This window comes from Cervus elaphus, chromosome 12 (assembly GCF_910594005.1).
Source record: "Cervus elaphus chromosome 12, mCerEla1.1, whole genome shotgun sequence".
Classification (NCBI taxonomy): Eukaryota; Metazoa; Chordata; class Mammalia; order Artiodactyla; family Cervidae; genus Cervus; species Cervus elaphus.
This window is the reverse complement of record NC_057826.1, coordinates 62,830,205-62,850,807: the sequence shown is the minus strand read 5'-3', so window position 1 is coordinate 62,850,807 and position 20,603 is coordinate 62,830,205. Positions and strand designations below refer to the sequence as shown.

Below are 20,603 nucleotides of genomic sequence, written 5' to 3'. Positions count from 1 at the left end.
GCACTATTTGCATGGAGTTTAGAGACTTGATTTCAGGGTTTGGAAAAGTAATGTTTAATTTTGGAGAATGTTCTCATGAAAGACTCCTATTAAGTGGCAAGAAAGGAAAAAACTACCACGGTTTGAGAACCTGCTGTATTCCAGGTACTGAGCTGAGTACCTGATTCCTCTCATTCACTCTTAAATAGCAACCCCATGAAGTGGGTTATTATCATCTCTGTTATTCAGATGTGAAAAACAGGGCTCAAAGAGGTTAGGGTAAGTTCTTTAGGTCCACACTACTAAGAGGTGGAGTCCAGATTGAAACCCAGACCTGGTGCTGCAAAGCCCTTGGTCTTTCCACTACCCCTGCCACCAACTGGTGTGTGTGCTAACTCCTCCTGACTATGCACTTGCCTCTGATATTTGAAGTAAGATGTGAATTAGCTGACAATTAGAAGAATTTGAATTGTTAAACTTTGCTTTTATCATAAGAAAGGATCCAGGAAAAAAAAAAAAGGAAAGGATCCAGGAACCATAAAGAGGAACATGTGGTTACAAGCCTCCCTGTTGATGCTTCTCTCTGAGATATGGAGAACACCATCTATTTTAAATTTTGTGTCTGAAGCAAGTGCTGTCTACAGGTGGAGTCAGGGTGTTTTCTACTGAACCCCTCAAATAACTCTAGTTGACCCAGTCACTTTCTGAGATGCAACAAATAGTTCCTACTTTACAGCAAATGGATACTTCATTTTACCTATTCTGACCCAAGGTGTTGTTACTGTTTAGTCATTAAATCACATCCAACTCTTTGTGACCCCATGGACTGCAGCAGGCCAGGCTTCCTTGTCCTTCACTATCTCCTGAAGTTTGCTCAAACTCATGTCCATTGAATTGGTGATGCCATCCAACCATCTCATCTCCTGTTGCCCCCTTCTCCTCCTGCCCTCATTCTTTCCAAGTATCACGGTCTTTTCCAATGAGTTGACCCTTTGCATCAGGTGGCCGAAGTCTTGGAGCTTCAGCTTTCAATTAATATTCAGGGTTGATTTTTAAAGATTGACTGGTTTGATCTCCTTGCTGTCCAAGGGATTCTGAAGAGTCTTCTCCAGCACCACAATTTGAAAGCATCAGTTCTTTGGCACTCAGCCTTCTTTATGGTCCAACTCTCATATCCATACATGACTATGCAATAACCATGGCTTTGACTTTACAGACCTTTGTCAGCAAAGTGAAATCTCTGCTTCTTATACACTGTCTAGATTTGTCTAACTTTCTAAGGAGCAAGTGTCCATTAATTTCATTACTGCAGTCACCATCAACGGTGATTTTGGAGCCCAAGAAAAAAAAAATCTGTCAGTTTCCACTTTTCCCCCATCTATTTGCCATAAAGTGATGGGACTGGATGCCATGATCTTATTTTTTTGAGTGCTGAGTCTTAAGCCAACTTTTTCACTCTCCTGTTTCACTTTCAGCAAGAGGTTCTTTAGTTCCCTTTCACTTTCTGCCATTAGAGTGGTATTATCTGCATATCTGAGGTTGTTGTCATTTCTCTTGGCAGTTTTGATTCCAGCTTATGATTCATCCAGCCTGGCATTTTGCATGATGTACTCTGCATATAAGTTAAATAAGCGTGGTGACTGTATACGGCCTTCACGTACTCCTTTCCCAATTTTGAACCAGTCTGTTGTTCCATGTCCACTTCTAACTGTTGCTTCTTGACCTGCATACAGGTTTCTCAGGAGGCAGTTGAGGTGGTCTGGTATTCCCATCTCTTGAAGAACTTTTCACAGTTATGATCGGCACAGTCAAAGGCTTCTGTGTAGTCAACGAAGTAAAAGTAGATGTTTTCCTGGAATTCCCTTGCTTTTTCTGTGATCCAATGGATGCTGGCAATTTGATCTTTGATTCTTCTGCCTTTTCTAAACCCAGCTTGAACATCCGAAACTTCTCAGTTCACATATTGTTGAAGCTTAGCTTGGAGAATTTTGAGCATTACTTTGCTAGCATGTGAAATGAGTGCAATTGTGTGGTAGTTTGAACATTCTTTGGCGTTGCCCTTTTTTGGGATTGGAATGAAAATGACCTTTTCTAGTCCTGCGGTCATTGATGAGTTTTGTAAATTTGCTGACATATTGAGTGCAGCACTTTAACAGCATCATCTTTTAGGATTTGAAATAGCTCAGCTGGAATTCCATCATCTCCACTAGTTTTGTTTATAGTGATGCTTTCTAAGGCCCACTTGACTTCACACTCCAGGATGTTTGGCTCTAGGTGAGTGACCACACTCTTGTGGTTGTCTGGGTCATTAAGACCTTTTTTGTATAGTTCTTCTGTGTATTCTTGCCACCTCTTCTTAATCTCTTCTGCTTCTGTTAGGTTCTTGCCATTTCTGTCCTTTATTGTGCCTGTCTCTGCATGAAATGTTCCCTTGGTATCTCCTATTTTCTTGATGAGATCTCTAGCCTTTCCCATTCTATCGTTTTCATCTATTTCTTTGCAACATTCAATTAAGAAGGCTTTCTTATTTCTCCTTGCTGTTCTCTGGAACTCTGCTTTCAGATGGATATATCTTTCCCTTTTTCCTTTTCCTTTCACTTCTCTTCTTTCCTCAGGCACTTGTAAGGCCTCCTCAGACAACCATTTTGCCTTTTTGCATTTCTTTTTCTTTGGGATGGTTTGGGTCACCACCTCCTGTACAATGTTATGAACCTCCATCCATAGTTCTTTAGGCACTCTGTCTACCAGGTCTAATCTCTTGAATCTATTTCTCACTTCCACTGTATAATCATAAGCGGATTTGATTTAGGTTATACCTGAATGGCCTAGTGGTTTTCCTTACTTTCTTCAATTTAGCCTGAATTTTGCAATAAGGAGCTCATGATCTGAGTCACAGTCAGCTCCCGGTCTAAGTTTTGCTGGCTGTATAGAGGTTTTCCATCTTTGGCTGGAAAGAATATAATCAGTCTGATTTTGGTATTGACCATCTGGTGATGTACATGTGTAGAGTCATCTCTTATGTTGTTGAAAGAAGGTATTTGCTATGATCAGTGTTTTCTCTTGACAAAATTATGTTAGCCTTTGCCCTGCTTCATTTTATACTCCAAGGCCAAACTTGCTTGTTACTCCAGGTATCTCTTGACCTCCTACTTTTGCATTCCAGATCACTATGATGAAAAGGACATCTTTTTTTGGTGTTAGTTCTAGAAGGTCTTGTAGGTCTTCATATATCCATTGAATTTAAGCTTCTTTGGCATTAGTGGTTAGGGCATAGACTTAGATTACTGTGATGTTGAATGGTTTGCCTTGGAAATGAACCAAGATCATTCTGTTGTTTTTGAGATTGCCCACAAGTACTGCATTTTAGACTCTTTTGTTGAGTATGAGGGCTACTCCATTTCTTCTAAGGGATTCTTGCCCACAGTAGTAGATATAATAGTCATCTGAATTAAATTCACCCATTTCCATCCACTTTAGTTCACTGATTCCTAAAATGTGTATGTTCACTCTTGCCATTTCCTGATTGACTGTGTCCAGTTTACTTTGATTCCTGAACCTAACATTGCAGGTTCCTAGGCAATATTATTCTTTATAGCATCGGACTTTACTTTCACCACCAGACACATCCACAGATGAGTGTTATTTCCACTTTGGCTTAGCCTCTTCATTCTTTCTGGAGCTATTTCTCCTCTCTTCCCAGTAGCCAGGTTTTGAAGTGGACTTTACAAGTGGTGACATGTGCCCATGAAGGAACCTGGGATCTGTACACTAACCCTGCCAGCCGGTTGCTCCTTTCCTTCCTGGCATGACTCAGTATGGCCTCATACCTCTTTTTCTTTTTGGCTGTACCACATGGATCTTAGGTCGCTGACCAGGGATTGAATCCATGCCACCCACAATGGATGTGTGGGGTCTGGATAACCAGGAAAGTCAACCTTTTTTTTGATACCTCTTAAAAAAATTAATTATTTTTGCCTTTTCATACTGTTCATGGGGTTCTCAAGGCAAGAATACTGAAGTGGTTTGCCATTCCCTTCTTTAGTGGGCCACATTTTGTCAGAACTCTCCACCATGACCTGCCTGTCTTGGGTGGCCCTACATGGCATGGCTCATAGTTTCATTGAGTTAGACAAGGCTGTGGTCCATGTGATTAGATTGGTTAGTTTTCTGTGATTGTGGTTTTCAGTCTGTCTGCCCTCTGATGGAGAATGACTGCATCGGACCTTGCTTCGATCACCAGTCACATCCACAACTGGTGTTGATGAAAGTGAAAGAGGAGAGTGAAAAAGTTGGCTTAAAGCTCAACATTCAGAAAACTAAGATCATGGCATCTGGTCCCATCACTTCATGGCAAATAGATGGAGAAACAGTGGAAACAGTAGCAGACTTTATTTTTTTGGGCTCCAAAATCACTGCAGATGGTGACTGCAGCCATGAAACTAAAAGACGCTTACTCCTTAGCAGAAAAGTTATGACCAACCTAGACAGCATATTAAAAAGCAGAGACATTACTTTGCCAACAAAGGTCCATCTAGTTAAGGCTGTGGTTTTTCCAGTAGTCATGTATGGATGTGACAGTTGGACTATAAAGAAAGCTGAGCACTGAAGAATTGATGCTTTTGGACTGTGGTGTTGGAGAAGACTCTTGAGAGTCCCTTGGACTGCAAGGAGATCCAGCCAGTCCATCCTAAAGGAAATCAGTCCTGAATATGCATCGGAAGGGCTGATGTTGAAGCTGAAATCCAATACTTTGGCCACCTGATACGAAGAGCTGACTCATTGGAAAAGACCCTGATGCTGGGAAAGATTGAAGGTGGGAGGAGAAGGGGACGACAGAGGATGAGATGGTTGGATGGCATCACCGACTCAATGGACATGAGTTTGGGTAAACTCTGGGAGTTGGTGATGGACAGGGAGGCCTGGTGTGTTGCAGTCCATGGTGTTGCAAAGAGTTGGACACGACTGAGTGACTGAACTGAACTGAATTCGTTTTGGTTGTGCTGGGTCTTCATTGCTGCACAGGCTTTTCTCTAGTTGCGGGGAGCGGAGGCTGCTCTTTGTTGCAGTGCACTGGCTTCTCATTACAGTGGCTTCTCTTGTTGTGGATCATGGGCTCTGGGGTATACCGGCTTCAGTGTTTGTGCTGCACTGGCTCTAGGCTCAACAGTCATGGTGCGGGGCTTAGTTGCTCCGTGGCCTGTAGGATCTTCCTGGATCAGGCATTGAACCCATGGCACCTGCATTGACAGATGGATTCTTTACCACTGTGCCACCAAGGAAGCCCTGGGTACCTCTTTTTCTAAGTAAGTCCTTCCTCATCTGTGACGTACCGTGCGGTGTCCAATTTCATGTTGGGGAGGGAAAGATGAAAGCAGGACCTCTAGTTTGAATCCAGAAGAATCTTAATATATATTTCTGAATGAGATGAAGTCCTATATTGTTTTCTAGTTCTATCCTAAATTCCACCCGCTTTAATTTCCAAATATTTATTTTTCAATGAAGATGAACCTCATCTGCTCAGTATCTTCCACATAGCATTTATACACCAGAGAGAATGAGTCTCTCAGGCATTCGTCAGCTCGGTTAGGGCTTTTAGAGGTTTATCAACTATGCTTCATTGAAAATCAGCCCCAAATTTCTGAGTGACTGTCCGGATTTGTGTCAGTGCATCTCTGGGTCGTCACCAACAAATAACTTTTGAGCTAAGTGCTCAACACTGTCAGGTCTCTCTTTGATCATCTAGTTTTTTTTTTTTGTCTTTTGTATGCAGTTTAATAAGTGCCTGTGACAACACCAAGAAGCACCTTTGTTCCAGGGCTGTTGGCTAAGGCTGGAGTCGCACTTTATTTGGTTGAGGTGACTTGAGATAAAGATCTGAGGTACAAGAAGTGCCACAAGATGAGTGTGGTTTGAGGTCTCGTGATTCTAACATGCAGCTCTGTCTTCTGCAAGCTAGGGCAGTCTTCAGGGTTGGAGGAGGAGAGTGTGGCTCGAGATGGGGAAGTTGCCTGTCAGTGGGATGCAGGAGGCAGATGCTGTTTAGATCAACACGAAATTAATCTCTTTAACCAGACCTTGGATTGCTGAGAATGATACAGGCTTCAGCTGGGCTGCTGAGCCCGACTGTGAAACTGGAACCATGTTGGGGGTTCAGCTCATTTGCTTCTCCGGCATTAAGACTGGTCTCTAGAGACCCATTCAGACTAAACAATATTAAAAACAGGAAATTTGCTCCTAGCAGCATGGTTGCAGGAAAACTTTTTCCACTTAGGCAGGAATGAGAGTTAAAAACAGAAACTCCATCCTCCAGGCTTGTTTTCTTACATAAAAGTAGTGTTCGCAACTCCCAACGACTTGAAGCAGCTTGGCCCTACTTGACTGCCTGTCAGACTACTGCCTGAGGGAATTCATTACAGAAGGTGGTAAAGAGCCCTTGTGAACACATGAGAAAATATGGAGGCAGTGCTCTGTGGAGGATGCTGACATGGTGATGTTTATCTTTACCTAAGATCACGTATGCAGAATTAATGTAGGAAGCACTTAGGGGAGACCTAGAGAACAGCTGCTGTTTAATTTGATTCAGCAACCATTTATGGTGTGTATTCTGGATTGGGTCCACATGTTATGTATTCATTTATTCAGTCATTGTTAACTGAGCACGTACTGTGTGGTGTGCATGGGTTCCTCAGACATGTGATGTGCTTTTTATCCCTTTTGTGCTGCGGGACCTGCTCAGGTTTGCTCCTGACAGTCAGCCTAGGGCAGCCCTGAATCAAAGGGTTCAACTCCTGGGACTGCTGCTCTTCTGCATAATTTGCTGCTGAGATTGATGGGGGTGGACAGGGGGACATTTTGGAAGAAGAGAGTGAGGACAAAGAGGAAAGTAAAACCTTGAGAGGAGGGCTTCCCTGTCGGCTCAGTGGTACAGAATCTGCCTGCCAACGCAGGAGACTCCGGTTCGATTGTGGCCCTGGGAAGATCCAACATGAGTGACTCAGCCCCTGCAGCACAGCTATTGAGCCTGTCCTCTAGAGCCTGGGAGCCGCAAGTACTGAAACGTGCACACCCAGCCCTACAGCCAGAAAAAGGCCCACACAGTAAACAAAGACCCAGCATAGACAAAAATAAATAAATTTATAATTTAAAAAATAATTTTAAATAATTTAAAAAAGCTAGAGAGGAAATGCTATTCTTTTCTTCCTCTCCCACTGTGGTGTCACTCTGCCTAAGAAGTCCAGCGGGGAGAGAGTGAACGTGAACGTGAGTGACCCTAGCCTCTGTTCACCACGCCTCTGTTCAGCTCTGTTCACCATGCTTGATCAGTCTGTCACGAACAAGGTTCTGTAGTAGAAGAAACTGTGGTGAAAAGATTCTTTATCTTTACAGATGTGTGTCATTATTTTTTGCTGGTAAGAAAAATAGAACTGCTTTTTAAAACTTTAAAGTGGAATATATGCACAGAAAAGTGCACTTATTAGAAGTGAACAGCTCAAATTTTCTATCCACTTGAACTTTTACAAACTGAGCATACCTACATAACCTGCATGCAGATCAAGAAATAGAGCATTACCAGCACCTCAAAAGTCCCACTTGTGCTCTGTTAAAATCCACTGTAAAGCTCTTACCTGGGGCTTTTCTCCAGTGTATGCTCTGCAATGTTGAGAGGAGAAATAATGTCCCTACCTAGCCTGCTAATCTCTGAATTTAAGAGGACAGGCAGGCCAAACACAGCCTTTCCCGGCTTTCTCCTCAGCCTTCCTTTCTTTTTCTGACTTGCAGCTGGTTAGTATCCTATTAACCTTCTTTTACATTCAGCCCCTGGTTTCTGGCTATTGAGATGCATTTTGATGTGTTCTCTCTCTCTCTGTTTTTTGGCTATTCCATGAGTCATGTAGGATCCTAGTTCCCCAACCAGGAATATCAAACCCATGCCCCCTGCATTGGAAGCTCAGGGTCTTAACCATTGAACTTCCAGGGAATTCCCCATTTTAGTTTGTTTTTGCTTTGTGTTTTACATTTATAAAATATACTGAAAATGAACAGGTGCATTTCTTTATCAATAAAAATAATGTTACAGAGAACATCTTCACAATAGAGTAGATTAGCAAGGTTTTAGTATGTGTGCTTCTTTAGTATCCTCCTCAGTTTTGGTACTCTTCAGGCTGAGTGTATGCCAGATTTAACTGTTGTATGTAGGATTATATTACAGCCCAACATTACGAGTTATTATCCACATGCAGGCAGAGCAGTTGGCAAGCTTTCTGGGAAGCCATGCTTTTGCTTGGGGTAGCTTCACGCTTGATCACATGGCCCACATAGAAATGGAAGGTATATACATAAAGGGAGCCAATAAGAAGAAAGGTCATAGAGTTAGAAATTTTGTAATCTGGGCAGACTTTATGATGACTTTTTTTGTTTGTTTTTTTTTTTCAAGAAAATGTAGTTTGGTATTTATTTAGTATGAAAGGTTTGTGCACAGTGTAACAAATACAGTTTTTACAAATCTGTTTTGAAAATGTGGTTGCTCATTTGGGTTTCATACTCTTAAATACTTCATCCATCAGTTTTTTTACTTCTTTGTGTCTTAAAAATATGGAACGCTTCACGAATTTGCGTGTCATCCTTGCGCAGGGGCCATGCTAATCTTCTCTGTATCGTTCCAATTTTAGTATGTGCTGCCGAAGCGAGCGCTATGATGACTTTTTAAGATGACTTTAAGATGTAGTGCCACAGAGTCTGGGTTGGAACCCCATCTCTGACATTGCTAGCTGTGTGACGGCAACTTTTTGGACTGCTGTCTGATTTAGTTGTCTCATCTGTAAAATGATAATAATAGTATCAACTTCATGGATTATTGTGAGGAGTAAATTATTAATGTATCTAAAGTGCTTTGATATCACCTAGTACATTTCAATAGTGAATAAATGTTGTTCTTGTTACTTTAACATCTGTCATGACACTAGACTGGCAACTATCTGAACCTCTCCTTTTTTTTTAATCGAAATGCCAGTCAGTATGGGATTGAGGTAGAATATAGAGTTTGACCACAGAAGTTTACTTCACAGCCAACTTCACTTGCATATAGTTATTTCATAAGATGAGTACATACATCCACAGCATGGGAAAGATCAATAACGTTTTTTAAGGCTTAGTCTTTGTTTCCTATAAATTCTTTCTATAGTAAGGTAGAACCATTGTAAACTTCTTATTAGTTTCACTCTGCAGGGGTGGCTGAAGTTTTCCTTCTCAAAGAAAGTGAAGTTTGCACATCAGCAAGATTGATGTTACCTGGGAACTTATTGGGCTCTACCTCAGACCTACTGAATCAAAATTCTAGGGGTGGCATCCATCAAACTTTTTAAATAGCCCTCTAGGTGATTATGATGCATTCTAAAATCCAGAACCACCACTTTACAAATTTTCTACTATGTGTAGACAGTGGGGGAACATAGTCATAATTATAGGTTGGGGGAAGGATTAGCTGGGAAACACATTATCTTAATGAGCTAACTTCTTTCCAGTGTAATATTCTCTAGTTTACAAAGTGTGTTCACATATATTGTAATCATCACATATTTGTCACAAAATTGTTGTGGTAGATAGTTCCCCATCTGGGAATTGAACCTGTGCCCCCTGCAGTGGAAGCACAGATTCCTAACCAGCAGGGAAGTCCCTATTTCTACATTTTAGAAGAGTTGATAAAGACTGCTGCCACCTAATAAGTTGCAGAACTGGGAACTTTGTCATTTGAAGTCTCCTGAGTCCAAATCCTGGCATCTTTCTGTAGCACCGCATAGCCTTTCTGTCCTTGAGCTGTGAGTGGGCCGGTTTTTGTCTGGCTTTCTCAGTAACAGACCCAGAAATGAGAAGCTGTGAAGGTCATTTATTAGGAAGTATTGCTAGAAAAGGAAGTGGTTGGTAGGGTCAGGAACTGAGACTAGCAAGGACAGGAGCGAGGAGGCCAAGCAACTCCACAGACATGCTGTGAAGACAGAGTATAGTGAAGTGAAAGTCACTCAGTTGTGTCTGACTCTTTGTGACCCTATGGACTATACAGTCCATGGAATTCTCCAGGCCAGAATACTGGAGTGGGTAGCGGTTCCCTTCTCCAGGGGGTCTTCCCAACTCAAGGATCGAATCCAGGTCTCCCACATTCCAGGCAGATTCTTTACTAGATGAGCCACAAGGGAAACCCAAGAATACTGGCGTGGGTAGCCTATCCCTTCTCCAGTGGATCTTCCCGACCCAGGAATTGAATCGGGGTCTCCTGCATTGCAGGCGGATTCAGAGTATAGAGTTTTCTGAATCAAGAATCAAACCTGTCAATCTTAAGGGAAATCAACCCTTGAATACTTGTTGGAAGGACCGATGCTGAGGTTGAAACGCCAGTATTTTGGTCATCTGATGTGAACAGTTGACTCATTGGAAAAGTCCCTGATGCTGGAAAAGATTGAGGGCAGAAGGAAAGGAGGGCGTCAGAGGATACGATGGCTGGATGGCATCACTGATGCAATGGACATTAACTTGGGCAAACTTTGGGAGATGGTGAGGGACAGAGAGGCCTGGTGTGCTGAAGTCCACGGGGTTGCAAAGAGTCAGACATGCCTGATTGACTGAACAGCAACAACAATCAAAAATGTCCTGAGTTGCCCTGCATCCATCAGTCACTGGTAATAACTGCCTTTTGAAGAACATCTGGCTCTTAAAAGGAGCTCCTGAGGGCAGTCCTCCAAAAAGAGACAAAGAGATACAGATACTAACTTTTGGAAGTTAAGGCACACCCACTGGCTGGTACACATGAAAATAGTAGAGAAATCCAAATATATTGATATACATAGATGTAGAACATTAACAGCACCTCCTGTACCATCAAAGCTGGTCAGAAGAGTGTGGTAGGAAACTAAGGAATTCTGAAATACATGCTGGCACCAGAATGGGCTATGGGAAAACCCCTCTGTGTGTCCTGTCCCCAAGACTTGCTGGGAGAGCCCTGAGCCTCCCCCCGTGTGTCTTCTAGTTAGGTCTGTGGTCTATAAACAGTCTCCTGTATCTTCTACATCTACCAGTGTGGGCATTAAAAATTGATGTTCATAAAGATGACTTCAAGTCCTGCCTTTGCCAAATCCTTAGACACTAAGAAAGAATATACTGAATAATTTTAAATTTTTAATGTACATGAAGTTGATGTAATTTCTGGTTAACTAAAATATCAGAAATATGTTTTTATTAAGAAAATCTCATTTTGTGATCATTTAGCCAACAGTGGCTTGGAACTTCCCTGGTGGCCCAGTGGCTCAGACTCCGTGCTCCCAATGCAGAGGTCCCGGGTTCGATCCCTGGTAAGGGCACTAGATCTTACATGCCACAACTAAGACCCTGCACAGCCAAATAAATAAATTGAATAAATAAAAGTGGCTTAACCATTGCTATGTGATGATCATTCATGCTGTTCACTGAATATTCATGGCTGTTTATCTCCTATTGTGTGATAGAATTTCACTTTCTGGTCCCATTGTGTGTGGGGTGGGGGGAGGTTTGCATATGATGAGCTCTGTGAGTATATTTAAGAAGAAATGATGTCTGAGTTTTCAGTTGCTGATCTATGACCTTCCAAAGCCCTCTTTCCTTCTGGCATCAAGATCAGTAACATTGGAGATAGATAGTTCGGTCAGAGAAGCTACAACCACCAAGACTCCCTAATGACCCACAAGTAGCATGAGCTTTTGTTGTTTTCAGCTACTATGCTTTAGGGATTTGCTACAGTAACTTAACTTTGTCCTGACTGCTAACTCTTCAGTGTTGAGCTTGTTGAGTAACTTTAACTTTAGTAGTGCATGCATGCATACTTCAGTTGTGTCCGACTCTGTGCGACTCTATGGACTGCAGCCCGCCAGGCTCCTCCGTCCATGGGATTCTCCAGGCAAGAATACTGGAGTGGGTTGCCATTTCCATCTCTAGGGGATCTTCCTGACCCAGGGATCAAACCTGATCCCTAGGATGTCTCTTATGTCTAAAATGCATTGGCAGGCAGGTTCTTTACCACTGACACCACCTGGGAAGCCCAACTTTGGTAGAGTATCAGTTATTTTAAGAAAATGGGTCAAGGTGATTTGTTCATGTACTTTCATATATTTTCAATGATAAATGATCTTAATGTGTTTTAAAGTGTTGTTAATGCGTTGCTGTTCAGTGGCTCAGTCATATCTGACTCTTTGCATGCCCATGGACTGCAGCACACCAGCCTTCCCTGTCCTTCACCATCTCCTGGAGCTTGCTCAAACTCATGTCCATTGAGGCAGTGATGCCATCCGACCATCTTGTCCTCTGTCTTCCCCTTCTCCTCCCGCCTTCAATCTTTCCCAGCATCAGGGTCTTTTCTAATGAGTTGGCTCTTTGCATCAGGTGGCCAAAGTATTGGAGTTTCAGTATCAGTCCTTACAATGAATATCCAGGACTGATTTCCTTAATGATTGACTGGTTTGATCTCCTTGCAGTTTAAGGGACTCTCAGGAGTCTTCTCCGACACCACAGTTCAAAAGCGTCAATTCTTTGGTGCTCGGTCTCTATGGTTCACCTCTCACATCCATACATGACTACTGGAAAAACCACAGCTTTGACTATACAGACTTTTGTCGGTAAAGTGATGTCTCTGCTTTTTAATACACTGTCTAGGTTTGTCATAGCTTTTTTTCCAAGGAGCAAGCATCTTTTAATTTCGTGATTGCAGTCACCATCTGCAGTCATTTTGGAGCCCAAGAAAATAAAGTCTGCCACTGTTTCTATTCTTTCCCCATTTATTTGCCGTGAAGTGATGGGACTGGATGCCATGATCTTAGTTTTTTTAATGTTGTTTTAAGCCAGCTTTTTCACTTTCCTTTTTCACCTTAATCAAGAGGCTCTTTAGTTCTTCTTCACTTTCTGCCATAAGGGTGGTGTTATCTGCATATCTGAGGTTTTTGATATTTCTCCTGGCAATCTTGATTCCAGCTTCTGCTTTATCCAGCCCAGCATTTTGCATGATGTTGCATATAAGTTAAATAAGCAGAGTGAAAATATATTGCCTTGACATACTCTTTTCCCAATTTTGAATCAGTCTATTGTTCCACGTTCGGTTCTAACTGTTGCTTCTTGACCCACATACAGGTTTCTCAGGAGGCAGGTAAGGTGGTCTGGTATTCCCATCTCTTTAAGAGTTTTTCATAGTTCATTGTGATTCACATGGTCAAAGAGTTTAGCTTAGTCAATGAAGCAGAGGTAGATATTCTTCTTGAATTCTCTTGCTTTTTCTGTGATTCAGTAGATGTTGGCAATTTGAGCTCTGGTTCCTCTGCCTTTTCTAAATCCAGCTTGAACATCTGGAAATTCTTGGTTCACGTACTGTTGACGCGTGGCTTGGAGAATTTTGAGCAGTACTTTGTTAGCATGATAAATGAGTGCATTTGTGTGGTAGTTTGTTTGGCATTGCCCTTCTTTGGGATTGGAATGAAAACTGACCTTTTCCAGTCCTGTGGCCACTGCTGAGTTTTTCAGATTTGCTGGCATATTAAGTGCAGCATTTTCACAGCATCATCTTTCAGGAATTGAAATAGCTTAGCTGGAATTCCATCACCTCTACTAGCTTTGTTTGTAGTGATGCTTCTTAAGGCCCCCCTGACTTTGCACTCCAAGATGTCTGGCTCTAGATGAGTGATCACACCATTGTGGTTATCTGGGTCATTAAGATCTTTTTTTATAGTTCTTCTGTATATTTTTGCCACCTTTTCTTAATATCTTCTGCTTCTGTTAGGTCCATACCATTTCTGTCCTTTATTGTGCCCATCTTTGCATGAAATGTTCCCTTGGTATATCTCATTTTCTTGACGAGATCTCTAGTCTTTCCCATTCTGTTGTTTTCGTCTATATCTTTGCATTGTTTAATTAATAAGGCTTTCTTATCTCTCCTTGCTATTCTTTGGAACTTTGCATTCAGTTGGGTATATCTTTCATTTTTTCCTTTACCTTTCACTTCTGTTCTCAGCTATTTGTAAGGCCTCCTCAGACAACCATTTTACCTTTTTGCATTTCTTTTTCTTTGGGATGGTTTTGATCACTGCCTCCTGTACAATGTCATGAACCTCCATCCATAGTTCTTCAGGCCCTCTGTCTATCAGATCTAATCCCTTGAATCTATTTGTCACTCCACTGTATAATCATAAGGGATTTGATTTAGATCATATTTGAATGGCCTAGTGTCTTTCCCTGCTTTCTTCAGTTTAGCCTGATTGCAGCAAGGAACTCGTGATCTGAGCCATAGTCAGCTCCCAGTCTTGTTTTGCTGACTGTATAGAGCTTCTTCATCTTCAGCTGCAAAGAATATAATCAACCTGATTTTGGTATTGACCATTTGGTGATGTATAGAGTGTCTCTTGTGTTGTTGGAAGAGAGTGTTTGCTATGACTGGTGATTTCTATTGGCAAAACTCTGTTAGTCTTTGCCTGCTTTATTTTGTACTCCAAGGCCAAACTTGCTTGTTATTCCAGGTATTAAAAGTGTTAGAAGGCCTTTCATGTATGCAGGACTCTCTTTAGTTTTTCTTTGACTCCTTTTCCTCTTGGAACCCTCAAACCCAATTATATTTTTTAAGAAGTTGGCTCTAAAAAGGACTTTCGCCCTATAGCTCTGGATGGCAAACTATTAATGTGTCCTGTGGACTCCATCTGGCCACCACCAGATTTAGTAAGGTTTTCTTGGAACATATCCATGCCATTTGTTTGTGTAGTATTTGTGGGTGCTTTTGTACTACAAAGGCAGAGCTTAGCAGTTGTGACAGAGACCATATGGCCCATAAAGCCTAATATATTTGCTGTATGGCTCATAATAGAAAAATTCTGCCAGCTCCTATCTAATAAATCCTGATTACTAGGAATAGAAGGATTCTCAGATGATTTGCCTGAATTGTTGCAGATACCTAGCTCTTGGAGGTTCTGTCTGATGGAATGAAGGTCTTCTCTTGGATCTACTGTTGTTGTTTGGTCATTAAGTTGTGTCAGACTCTTTGCAACCCCGTGGATCTGCAACGTCCCTTTATTTTATCCACTACCTTGAAGGCAGTGAAACAGCATATCCCATTTGGATTCTGCCTGTGAAGACGCAAAGATGCCCTCACACCTAATAATCCAACCACCTTCTTTGTCTTTGTTCAGACCAGCTGCTGGGCAAGCTGCTAACAAGTCCACTTGTCATGTGACTGCTGCTCAGAGATCCTGCTTTGTGCCTGTTGGTGATGACAGTTAAACCTGCCATTGTAATAGGGCTTTTTCAAGCTGCCTGGGAGAGAGGTGATCAGGTTGTCTCACACGATGGGTCATGAATGTGAGGCTATGTGAGGAAATCAGGAAACTGGAAACTGTCAGCCGTATTCACCGTCACACAGCCAAGCCACACAACAATGGAGCATTATTCATCACTGCTCAGAATCCAGCAGTAGCTGTAGGAGGCCAACAGCAGCTCTCTGTCTACCATTCAGAGCTCCCCAAGAGAGTTCATCTTTAACCAAGTTGGCATACCCTTATTAGCATTCTTTTTTTTTTAGTTTTTTTTTTTTTCTAATGGTGCTATCAGTTTATTTTATTTTATTTTGTTTTTGGCTGAGATGTGCAGCATGTGGGATCTTAGTTCCCTGACCAGGAATTGAACTCAAGCCCCCTGCAGTGGAAGTACTTAAAGTCTGGAGTCTTAGCTACTGAATCCCAGGGAAGTCCCCCTTATTATTAACAGCATCCTTATTTGGGGTCATCTAAAGGTTGCATATGCAGGTCAGGAAGCAACAGTTAGAACTGGACATGGACCAACAGACTGGTTCCAAATAGGAAAAGGAGTACGTCAAGGCTGTATATTGTTACCCTGCTTATTTAACTTATATGCAGAGTACATCATGAGACATGCTGGGCTGGAAGAAGCACAAGCTGGAATCCTGATTGCTGGGAGAAATATCAAATCACCTCAGATATGCAGATGACACCACCCTTATGGCAGAAAGTGAAGAGGAACTAAAAAGCCTCTTGATGAAAGTGAAAGAGGAGAGTGAAAAAGTTGGCTCTTAAAGCTCAACATTCAGAAAACTAAGATCATGGCATCTGGTCCCATCACTTCATGGGAAATAGGTGGGGAAACAGTGGAAACAGTGGCTGACTTTATTTTTGGGGGCTCCAAAATCACTGCAGATGGTGATTGCAGCCATGAAATTAAAAGACGCTTACTCCTTGGAAGGAAAGTTATGACCAACCTAGATAGCATATTAAAAAGCAGAGACATTACTTTGCCAACAAAGGTCCATCTAGTCAAGGCTATGGTTTTTCCAGTAGTCATGTATGGATGTGAGAGTTGAACTGTGAAGAAAGCTGAGTGCCGAAAAATTGATGCTTTTGAACTGTGGTGTTGGAGAAGACTCTTGAGAGTGCCTTGGACTGCAAGGAAATCCAACCAGTCCATCCTAAAGGAGATCGGTCCTGGGTGTTCGTTGGAAGGACTGATGCTGAAGCTGAAATTCCAATACTTTGGCCACCTGATGTGAAGAGTTGACTCATTGGAAAAGACCCTGATGCTGGGAGGGATTGGGGGCAGGAGGAGAAGGGGACGACAGAGGATGAGATGGCTGGATGGCATCACCAACACAATGGACATGGGTTTGGGTGGATTTCAGTAGTTGGTGATGGACAGGGAGGCCTGGCGTGCTGCAATTCATGGGGTCGCAAAGAGTCGGACACGACTGAGTGACTGAACTGAACCGAACTGAAAGGTTGACAAGGGCTTCCCTGGTGGCTCAGTGGTAAAGAATCTGCTTGCCAGTGCAGGAGACACGGGTTCAATCCCTGGGTCAGTAAGACCCCTTGGAGGAGGAAGTGGCAACCCACTCCAGTATTCTTGCCAGGAAAATCCCATGGACAGAGAGCTACAGTCCATGGAGTCTCAGAGAGTCAGGCACGACTTAGCAGCTAAACAACAATGCTTGACAGTCTCTCTTTTGCCTGTACTTACTTTGCTTGGGGCTCAGTCAGATGGGGTGTAGAAAAAGGGTTAAATGACAAAAGACATGGTAGATTATGATCAAGGAATCACTTGGGATCATCTTTATAAAAGCGGCTGTGGGAATAGCAAGAGTCTTCGATTCTGTTCCCCTAAGTCCACCGCTCATCTTTTCTCACAGGAACTTGTCTAAAAAATCTCTTTTTGCAGGGAGGAGGGAAGCAGTAGAGCTGGATAGCCATGTATTTGTCCTGTGAATTCCTTGCTTATGTCCAGAGAGTACGAAAGGCACATATGGGACCTACCACATCTCACGTGCCACTTGGACAGTTGTCTATGGGAACATTTCTTATCAAAACACACTGTTAGAAATAGGCTAGTCTTGTATAAACAAAGATATGTGTTTTGGTGATCTCAAAGCTCAGTTTTCTTGATTTCTTCAGGAACTAGGGACTTAAACTAAAAATATGAATTCATGTTTCTGTGTGTATATCTGTTTGAGTGTTTGCTGCTGTGTGCAATTGTATTTTTCAAGAAATTTATTTGTTTGTTTGGCTCTGCTGGGTCTTAGTTGCTGCACTTGAGAGCTTTGATCTTTGTTTCAGCATGTGGGATCTAGTTCTCTGACCAGAGATCGAACCTGGGCCTCTTGCATAGGGAGCACAGGGTCTTAGCCACTGGATCACCAGGGCAGTCCCCAACTTTTTTTTCTTTACTTTTTTCTCTTTGCATAAAAAAGAAGCCTTAGATAAATAGACAGGATTTATGTTTTTATCTTTTTAAAACATAATTTTATGTTTTTATTTTTGGCTGTGCTGGGTCTTCTCTAGTTGCCATGAGTGGGGGTTACTCTCTAGTTGCAGTGCTCAGGCTTCTCATTGCGGTGACTTCTCTTGTTGTGGAGCACAGGCTCTAGGGCGTGCGGGCTTCAGTAGTTGCAGCTCCCAGGCTCTAGAGCACAGGGTTAATAATTGTGGTGCATGGGTTTAACAGCTCCATGGCATGTGGAATCTTCCTGGGTCAGGGATTGACCCATGTTTCCTGCATTGGCAGGTGGGTTCTTCACCACTGACCTACCAGGGAAACCCTGTTTTTATCTTTTGAATAAGGTGATAAAAGTTGCATTCAGTAGAGAGGGTGTATTTTAGGGTCTGATATGGGAAGGACCTTAGACTTTCCTCTAAACCCTCATCTCCATCCTAGATGAAAGGTGGGGAAGTACGTGATTCTAAGTATGGTTTGTTTTCCAGTTTCACAGATCACCGGCTGTGATCCTGGGCTAGTTCCTTTATCTCTTTGTGCTTTACTTATCTGTAAAATGGGGATAATGATACCTACCTCAGAGCTGTTGTGAGGACTAAATGAGTAAGTAAATATAAAATACTTAGAACTGTGCTTTTGCTGTTGTTAAGTTGCTAAGTCATACCTGACTCTGTTTCGACCCCATGGACTACAGCCCACCAAGCTCTTCTGCCCATAGGATTTCCCAAGCAAGAATACTGCAGTTTCCATTTCTTTCTCCAGGAGATCTTCCAAACCCAGGGACTGAACCCACGTCTCCTGCATTGACAGGTGGATTCTTTACCATTGAGCCATTAGGGAAGCCCAGAACAGTGCTTAGCAGATAATAAATGCTACATAAGTGTTATTATTATTAACTTCTTTGATACCTGATCACAATCTTATCCAGCATACAATAATTTCTCCAATATCTTTTCTATTCACAATAATATGTCCCTCTGTCCTCTCTGGTAGCATGTGCATTTTAATAGAGGCACTGTGAAGTTACAGCTAACTCAGATGAATTACTATACTGGAGAGGTGGTGGGGAAAATCATTTGGGGGCACATTGTGACAAGAGATTGAAGAATTGGGGGCAATCACGTGCTTAGGGAGTATCTAGAAAGGTAGAAAATTGAATATGTCTCATCTTCCTTCCATTTCTAGCCCCAAATTGTCTACGTCAAGAAGTCGTAGGGTCTGCACAGCCTCCTGTGGAAATCTGAGCTGGCTCTGTAGCTTCCTCGCGGTGTCTCATAGCCACGTTCAACAACGAGAGTGCTAACTGACCACTGATTGCCTAATAGATTCAAGGGCACAATAGTACAGAAATGATGCAGGCTGAGTACTGAATAATGTGGAACCAAGGAAAGCTAAGCTAAGAAGGACAACCAGGTGCTGAAAAGGAGAAATGTAAGGTTGCTTCCTGATGCTGCTCCTTCTCCACCGCCAGAAAACTGAAACGATCAGGGCACTGTAAATCGGTCTGTTGTTGATACCGTCACAGGCATCAGTAGCAACAGTTTGGAAAGCCAGCTCAAAGCTACTCAAGCTGCTGGGAAACTGCCTTCTAGGAAAAACAACCTCCAATAGGCAACATAATCTGGGCTGGTTTGATTCCAAAGTTTGTGTCCTTCTTGGGCAGAACTGACTGTAGTCCTGTTCAGTTTGAATCTGCTTGAGTGTTCACCAGCGTTGCTTGCAGGATGTCAGAACAGACTGGGGCTGCGGTAGATAGGGGTGCTGCCCCAGCTGTCATTTCTCTACTGGCATCTCCCCATGATTACAGCAGTGAACAGGCTGTACGGACTCTTGGAAACATTGCAGGTGATGGTTTTGTTTTCCAAGACTTGGTTATCAAGTGTGGTGCCATCAATCTGCTGTTGGGTCTTCTTGCAGTTCCTAATATATCATCTTGAATATGCGATTACTTGTAGCACCTTACCTGACACTTTCAAACTTTTCTTGTAACAAGAATCCTGAATCCTTGCTAGATGCTACTGAGTAAATTATTATTCTTAATAATTAATTAATTTTTGGCTGTGCTGGGTCTTCATTGCTGTGCATGGACTTTCTCTAATTACAGCAAGTGGGGAATACTCTAGTTGCAGTGCACAAGCTTCTCATTGCAGTGACTTCTTTTGTGGCAGAGCATGAGCTGTAGGTACATGGACTTCAGTAGTTGCAGCATACAGGTTCAGTAGTTGTGGTTTGCGGGCTCTAGAGCATGGGCTCAGTAGTTGTAGTACACAAGCTTAACTGCCCTGATGCATGTGGGATCTTCCCAAACCAAGGATCAAACCTGTGTCCCCTGAATTGGCAGGCAGTTTCTTATCCACTGGACTGTCAGGGAAGTCTGCAAATTCTACTTTGCTTCGTCTCCTGTATCATGATGTCCAAAAGTACTAGCAGATGCACAGACAATGTCAGATATTAAAGCTGACATCAGCACCAGATCCAGTGAGTTGTGAATCGTGGATTAGTCCCATTCCTCATTGGTGTTCTAAGGCAGACTTTAAGATGCAAAAAGAAGCTGTATGGGCTGTGAACAACCATAGAAGTGGTGGAATAGTTGAACAGATTGTGTAACATCATTCATTGTGGCATAATAGAATTGTTGATGAACCTCTTAACTGTGAAACATACCGAAATTACCCTAGTTATTCTGGATGCCCTTTCAAGTATCTTGGGTTGCTGAGAAATTAGGTGAAACTGAGAAACTTAGTGTAATTGAAGAATGCAGAGGTTTGGATAAAACCAAAGCTCTATAAAACCGTGAAAATGAGTCAGTGCCCAAGGCTTCATTAAACTTGATCGAGAAATACTTCTGTATGGAGGAA

At 42.4% G+C, this 20,603-nt stretch overlaps 1 protein-coding gene and 1 non-coding gene across 2 annotated transcripts in view; one reads left to right on the top strand and one right to left on the bottom strand.

Moving 5' to 3' along the window:
- Positions 1 to 20,603, top strand: part of STARD9 (StAR related lipid transfer domain containing 9) — a 117,936-nt gene that overhangs the window by 20,908 nt on the left and 76,425 nt on the right.
- Positions 8,566 to 8,668, bottom strand: LOC122705944. The gene has a single exon (XR_006344214.1). It is a non-coding gene; the product is annotated as a U6 spliceosomal RNA (small nuclear RNA).